The following is a 7,893-nucleotide window of genomic DNA, read 5'->3' as shown; positions in this document are numbered from 1 at the left end:
TGTTATACAATTTTCATGGCACAAGGATGCTCTATCTAGAAATTATGCTACTGTAAGTCTTTCCCTTGTTATGTTTATCTGTAGCTTCAATGGATTAGGGGTTTACAGAATTTTAGGAGGCTGCGATTTGCTTTTCTGCTCTCAGGAGCTACAGTTATGTTTATCAGCATACTCTCAAACTGGTAACAGCTAATAATGGGATTTTCGTTTCTTCTTGTTCAGAACCTGCAAATTTATTTGAAATGAAAGACCACCCTGTAATTGAAGTAACTACAACATTTTTCATTTGCAGGTTGATGCAAGTAAACGCATTGTAGAACAAAAAACTCAGAAAACGAGATGCATCCTTTCTTTACTATAGTCATGATCATTCATATGTTTTGTGGTCATAGGTGAGAAATACCAATGTGAACAAGGGCCAGAAACATAGAGCATCGGTTTGATTCTTAAACAGCTCACATGTTTTCCTGTCTTTGTAAAAGATTTTGATGTCGCTTTTAGTTCTTTTATTGAAAATTTTGGCATTTCATTATTTAAGCTAAGGTAGCGTATACATATCAGTCTGTTATGTCACGCAAAGTCTCGTGCACATCTTCTACCCCAGTTTGTCTCGTGCACATCTTCTACCCCAGTTTTTTTTGTTTTTTTTACTGTTTCAGAACCTGCAAATTCAAGATAATGAAGAAGCAGCCATTTAAAGGAATAATTCCATCCACTAAGGTACTCAGCTCTGTCCCACGTTCTGTAGTATATAACATCCACATACTCAAACAGCACCTATATATCTAAAATTGTTTTTGATATATATGTTCTCGCTTACAATATATGTTTTCTAATATCCAATTATTTAGTTAGGCCAATCTATACTAATAAGAGAAGGGTTTTTCTAACTTTCACTTTAACTTCCAATTTTTTTCCAACATTGTTACAAGACTATTCCTTCCATTTTTTAGTTTTAGCATCTAATATATTTTATAATGAAATCATATACCATAGAACCTAAAAAAAATACTAATCAACCCAACTAAAAAATATAAACAAATTAAAACCAAATAAAAATAGAAAATAGTTTCATCCTTTTAAAGTAAAAACTGAAACCAAATTAATTTATGATAGACTAATTTAAAAATATAAAAGATTTTCTAATATATATATATATATATATTATATATAATGTATTAAAGACACAATTCAAATTTGTATTTAATAGTATTCTATAAGTTACAGTTTGACTGTCTTTAAAACATATGTACTAAAAAAATATGGTATCATAGCATAATCGTTTATCTCCCCATGAAATAACAGAAAGCAATAGTTTCAAAATTAATTTATTGTTAATCATACTATTTATTTTAAAAATAATTAAAATTAGAGACAATTTATAGAGAAAAACATATTTATATTAAATTTGACACACTTTTATTTTCAGGAATTTTATGAAAAAATTAGTTAGACATAGAGTATAAGATATTTGTTTTGTGATAACTCAAATTAAAATAATTTATTGAAATTTTTTTAATAAATTAATTTATTTTAATTATTTAACGAACATACAAATTTATTAACTTTGCTGTGAATAATTTTCCTATTACTATAAAATGGTTTCATACATTTCAAAGTAAAAACTGAAACCAAATTAGTTTATGATAGACTAATTTCAAAATATGAAAAAAATTCTAATGTATAAAAACTCAACTTATATTCAATAATCATATAAATTGTATTAAAGACAACTCAATTTGTATTTAAGAATAATTAATAAGTTATAGTCTGATTGTCTTTAAAACATATGTACTGAAAAAAATATAAAGGTATCATAACACAAAACAACAATTTCAAAAAATAATTTATTGTTAACTATACTATTTATATAAAAATGATTAGAAATAGAGACAACATATAGAAAATAAAAAAAAATATAAAGGTATCATAACAGAAAACAACAATTTCAAAAAATAATTTATTGTTAACTATACTATTTATATAAAAATGATTAGAAATAGAGACAATATATAGAAAATAAAAAAAATATATTAAATTTCACACACTTTTCTTTTCATGATTTTTTTATAAAAATTAGTTAAACTTATATTATCAGATATTTTTTTTGTGATAACGTTTTAATAAATTATTTTAAAATTGACTCATCATATATAAAACTATTTTTTGTTAACTATTACTTTTAGATGATGACAATAAAATTAATATATAGGACAACATAAATTATCTATCAAAATAATTAAGCAATATCTTAATTTTTCTTTCTAGACTACTTATCAGTTTTTTTTACAAAAAAACTATTTAACGAAAATATCATATATAGTTGACTTTGCGATAAGTAACGATCTTATTACTATAGTAACATACTGTTTAAATAATTTCAACAATATATTGTAATCAATAATATTTAGTAATATGTACTTTAATTTTCCTCTTTATCGTGACCCTTCTATGAAACACTATATAACATATATATATTATAAATTATAGTTGACTCGTAGTATTATGAATATTATTTTTAAGAAAAATATGAACAATTACATCTGTACATTTCATATATAATTTAATAGAAATTTCATTATATATTTTTAGTTAATAATGCATACATAAACCACACATCGCGTGCTACTTTCTAGTGGTTTATATTACTGAATAAGTTGATTACTATTACAAATAGTAAAAACCATTTATCAATTCATTTCTACTGGTCACGTTATCTACTCCAAAATATGGTCCAACGAAGTACATACATTACCACCGTCCAAAACTTTACATTTTTCTCAAAAATGCATCCTGCTTCTTCACTTCTATTAATTTAGATGTCAATTAATTCTATCTACTTCTAATTCCTAATTCTGTGTGTATTTAATTGAACAATATGACATGGCTCAGCAGCAATTAAACTAGATAAGCGATTACAAGTTAAAAATCCAACATGTTGTTGTGTGTCGAAATTTTAATCATATTGTCGCTGCTCTCCCCCAAATAGTTCCTGTCAGCTTACTCTGAATTTGTTTTTACAAATAAAATGAGTGACAAATAGAAAAAACCTGATAACTTAGACTACAAGAATTTCATTTGCAGGTTATTATTTATACTAGTTTGATTGAAGTCCGATCGTATGCAATAGATATACAAAATCCAGACGAGATACATGCTATCGTCCAAGCTTAAACAATTGCATTTTCGTTCAAAGGTTAGTATTATAATGATTGCATGATCCGATGATACCAACCTGCAAAGTATCATAATCCTTCTTCCTCGTGCAATTTAAGCTCTTCTTTGGTCTCAGTTTGGGTTTGTTACTCATTTATGCAGCTCATCCATGGCACGTAGAATCCCTTTACAAACTCTGAATTCGTTGCAAAATAGATCTTTTTACCTTTACTGTTTCAGAACCAGCAAATCTGCTCTATAATGTGTAGAAGACAAAAATCAATGGCGCAAGGATGATCTCTATCTCGCGGAATTATTTTACTGTAAGTCTTCTCCTTCGTTATCTTTTCTTCTATCCTCCATGGATTAGGGGTTTTCGGAATTTAGGGGCAACTGGGCTGCGAATTGCTTCTCAGCTTTTCCTCCTTGATGTAGCTCTACTTGCCGTGTCTTCTCCAGTCCTTTAATTATTTCTGAGACTTTTCTATTAACTGGTTTTACCCTACTGATGTATCTCTCTCTGGGCATCGATTACCCAGCTTTGTTATACATTTTTCAATGGATTAGGGGTTCACAGAATTTTATGGGGCTGCGATTTGCTTCTCTTCTCTTCTCAGGAGTTGATATAGCATACTCTCAAGTCTCAAAACTGGTTACAGCTAATAATGGGATTTAGAACCTGCAATTTATTTGATTTGTCAAGTAAGATAAGACCACCCTCTGCACTACAAGTAACTAAAACATTTTTATTTGCAGGTTGATGCAAGTAAACGTAGAACTCCGCTTATGTAGCTCCTCTACTCAGCAAACTCTTAAGCAATTACTTCTGGGTTTATGTTGCTACACCTGCAATTTTCGGAGGCAATTATTCCTTAATTGCCGTGGGCTCCAGATTTCTATAAGCAGCTACGGTAAGGTAATCTTGAAATAGCTTTTCACTACGAAGCATAAAATTCCACTAAAGAATATAATTTCACTACGAATTATGCAAGTCTTCTCCTTTGTCTTGTTTTTGTTGCACAAAGATGCATCCTTTCTTTACTATACCTGATAATGACGAGTCATGAGCATTCATATGTTCTTCTGGGCATATTAAGATGGAAAAGAGTAATGCCAATGTCACTAAGGGCCAGAAACAAAGAGTATCCGTTTGTTTCTTAAAAGAGTTTGATGTCGCATTTGATTCTTTTATTGAATATTTTGGCATGTCAGTATTTGTGTTTGAGCAAAACAAAAAGGAGAAATTTGATCTCTTATTTTCTATGTCTAAATATACGATAATTAAAAACATTTGCATTAGAAACAAACTCTAATGCAAATGCCTTGTTTTGTATTGTTGCTTATCTTGTTTAAGGCTTCGTCTCTCTCCTATAATATGTTTCTTCTTCTCATTCAGATCATGTGGTTGAAATATATTGATGAAGCCTCATTTTAAACAATATCGACTTCGACTCAGGTACTCAACTATGTCTATATATCTAAAATTGATGGAAGTAAGCTTGAATTTCGTGAGTATTAGTTTTCTTCACTTGTAGTGAGTTTACTTGTTTTATAGATGCATCTATCGCACTAGTGTTTTTTTATTGAAATGATAAAGTCCGCTTAAGAGAGTTTTCTTCGTCCAATGTTATTATGTTTATGATTCTCACACACTATCACCTGGTTCTGCATTATCGAATGATTTAGTTAGGCTGATGCTTTATATTGTAAGCATTCTACACGAAATTCTCTACTTCTTTTTACTGACTAATTAATCACAATTACAAATAAAAAAACAATTATTTATTCAATTCTACTGGTCACGTTTCTACTCAAAAAAAAAGGTGAAATGATTTTAGAATGCTTGCTTTGCTTATTCTCTTCTCTTATCTTAGATGTCAATTATACTTCTAATTCAGAATTCTGTGTGTATTTAATTGCGAGTGCAGTATGACATGGCTCTGCAATTGAGCCACAACTAGTAAGCGATTACAAGTTAGATCAAACATGTATTACCTTTAGTCTAAAGAAGAAAAGTGTGACATTTTTTTACCGTTACTTAGCATTTTTTTACATATCAAAGTGTGACATGTATTACCCTTAGTCTAAAGAATTTTAGGGCACTGCGATTTGCTAGTCTGCTTCCATGAGTTGATGTAGCTCTACTGGGCGTCTCTTCTCAACTCAGCATACTCTCAAAACTGGTTCCAACTAATAATGAGATTTTTGTTTCTGCTGGTTTAGAACATGCAATTTATTTGATATGTCAGTAAGATAAGACCACCATGTGTGTCTCTGCACTTGAAGCATTTTCATTTGCTTGTTGAGACAAATATCTGTTTTCTTTCAAGTTATTCAGAAAACTGTAAACGCTCGGTCGCCAGAAAATATCCACTATCACCTTTGTTTTAAATCCAGGTCTTTTTTTCAATTAAGACGTTAATTAAGAACTGAGGCTGCAGTAGATCAGATTGAATCAAGTAAGTAGCGGATTTTCCTTCGAAGATAGTTTTACTAACTCCATCCATGACTTAGTTGTATATACACTTGTGTCTTCTCTGTTTGTTTTTTACCAGAAACTGTGAATAAGGGCCAGAAACAGAGACCATGTTTTCATGTCTTTGTAAAAGAGTTTGATGTCGCTTTTGATTCTTTTATTGAACATTTTGGCATGTCATTATTTTTGTTTGAGCAGAATAAAAAAAGAGAAATTTAATGGTGCTGCGAGGGTTAGTCACAAAGGTAACGTCTGTAGAGAAACTATACTTCAAGTTTGCATTAGATTCGGCTTAGGTTGCATTAGATCCGGTTTTGTGGCTGCCTCTTATGCAGCTTCTACAGTGCACATCTTCTACCATCTTAAATGGTTACAAAACTAATAATTTTTTACATTGATTCCCACTCGTTAGGTAAATGCTTGCTGCTTCTTCACTTCTCTAATCCTATCTACTTCTAATTCCAAATTCTGTGTGTATTTAATTGCGGGAACAGTATGAAATTTAAATAAAACTTAAATCATAGTCTCGCTGCTCTCCCCTAATTACTTCTTATAAGCTTACTCTGGATTTTGTTTACATCTAAAATGAGTGACTCTGTTAACTACTGCATTTTCTTTTGCAGGTTGTTATAAGCTTACACTGAATACTAGTTTGAGTGAAGTCATATCGTATGCACTAGAGATACAAAACCCAGACGAGATAGTAGCTATCACATGCTATCTTCCAAGCTTAAACAAGGAATTTTCGTTCAAAGGTTAGTATTGCAACGATTGCATGATGTGATGATACCTAGCTACAAGGTGTGCGTCCCTGTTTTTGTTTTCAAAAACCAACTATTTAAATTAACAGAGTATGAAACTTCATATGTCCGGATACACGTCTGGAAGGATCCTCACCTAGACTGGAGAACTTAAGTACGCATTTTATAACCCTTCTCCCTCGTGCACGTTCAAACTCTTCTTAGGTCTCAGTTTGGGTTTGTTACAAGTGAAGACAGAGAAAAATGCAGGGTAAACCATGGATTAGTTGGGATTTTCTCACTTTTACTCATTTATGCACCTCTTTCATGACACCTAGAATCCCTTCGCAAACTCTGAATTCGTTGCAAAATATAATCTGATTTTTTTTTTACCTTAACTGTTTCAGAACCAGCAAATTTTGGATGCAATTCTCTTCTCCTTAGGTAAAGGATATTGCTTCTTCTCTTATTTTCTATGTCCAAATACACGCTAATTAACAACATTTGCATGTTATCAACTGTTTTCTATTGTAGCTTATCTTGTTTACGGCTTGTCTTCTCATTCAGATCACGTGGTTGAAATATAATGATGCATGCCGCCATTTTAAACAATAATTACATCAACTCAGGTACTCAGCAATTGAGCCAAAGGTTGAATTTCGTGAGTATTAGTTGTCTAGACTTATTGTGAGTTTAATTGTTTAACAGATGCATCTCTCGCAATGTTATTATGTTTATGATTCCCACACTCTAGCGTCTTCCACTGTTTATGTAATAAATACTATGACCTGGTTCTGCATTCTCCTAATATTTAGTTAGGCTGATGCTTTATATCGTAATCCTTTTACACCAAATTCTCCACTTCATTTTACTGAATAAGTTAGGACATTTACAAATAATAGAAATCAATTATTAATTCAATTCCACTAGTCACGTATTCTAGTCAAAAAAATGGTTTAATGCTTGCTCTGCTTCTTCTCTTCTCTTATTTAGATGTCGATATATTCAATCTACGTCTAACACTGAATTCTGTGTGTATTTAATTGCGAGAACAATATCACATGCCTCTGCAATTGAGCCACAACTAGTAAGCAATTAGAAGTTAGAATCAAACAGGAAATCTGATTACTTAGATTTTGTGAAGATATGTTAGTGTCTATGATAATTTGTGCCTATGATAAGAATTGACGAGTTTAACAACGAATTGCTTTGTTTCTTTATAGCTTTACGGAAACTAGATTTCTATTTTATATGAAATATATACATTGAAAGCACACAAGTTATTATAGAACATAAGGTATGTTACTTCCTGAAACCATAAACACTTTAGGGGATTTTCAAATGGCAATGTTTACTACTTATGTGCTTATCTTCCACTTTCCTTCGTTTATGCAGCTCTTCTAGGCACGTATTCTGCTCCACTTCAGGAGGAAAACTAGAGGAGAAGGAACCAGGGCAACCTTTGAGGCCGTTCGATTTTTTAATTTGCTTTAGGATATACATAATCTTTTTGCGCCCGTT

The 7,893-nt window shown here is 31.0% G+C and overlaps 1 long non-coding RNA gene across 5 annotated transcripts in view; it reads left to right on the top strand.

The window, feature by feature from the left end:
• The window catches only part of LOC104773870 (uncharacterized), an 8,285-nt gene extending 392 nt beyond the window's left edge, over window positions 1-7,893 (top strand). Inside the window, exons 2-13 of one of the 5 annotated variants that reach the window (XR_015579500.1) lie at window positions 1-182; window positions 293-392; window positions 660-720; window positions 3,085-3,196; window positions 3,319-3,479; window positions 3,696-4,072; window positions 4,553-4,612; window positions 5,831-5,877; window positions 6,256-6,387; window positions 6,780-6,816; window positions 6,940-7,001; window positions 7,768-7,893. The exon at window positions 1-182 is cut by the window's left edge and continues 222 nt beyond it. This is a non-coding gene — a long non-coding RNA (uncharacterized LOC104773870). Of the gene's footprint in view, window positions 183-292; window positions 721-3,084; window positions 3,197-3,318; window positions 3,480-3,695; window positions 4,073-4,552; window positions 4,613-5,830; window positions 5,878-6,255; window positions 6,388-6,482; window positions 6,644-6,779; window positions 6,817-6,939; window positions 7,227-7,767 lie in introns of those variants that run through there. The other 4 variants (XR_015579496.1, XR_015579498.1, XR_015579499.1 and 1 more) reach the window with 4 other exon arrangements.

Source organism: Camelina sativa, chromosome 14 (genome assembly GCF_030686135.1).
Source record: "Camelina sativa cultivar CO46 ecotype springtype chromosome 14, ASM3068613v1".
Lineage (NCBI taxonomy): Eukaryota > Viridiplantae > Streptophyta > Magnoliopsida > Brassicales > Brassicaceae > Camelina > Camelina sativa.
The sequence above is the reverse complement of the archived record's forward strand: the minus strand, read 5'-3'. Positions and strand labels throughout refer to the sequence as shown.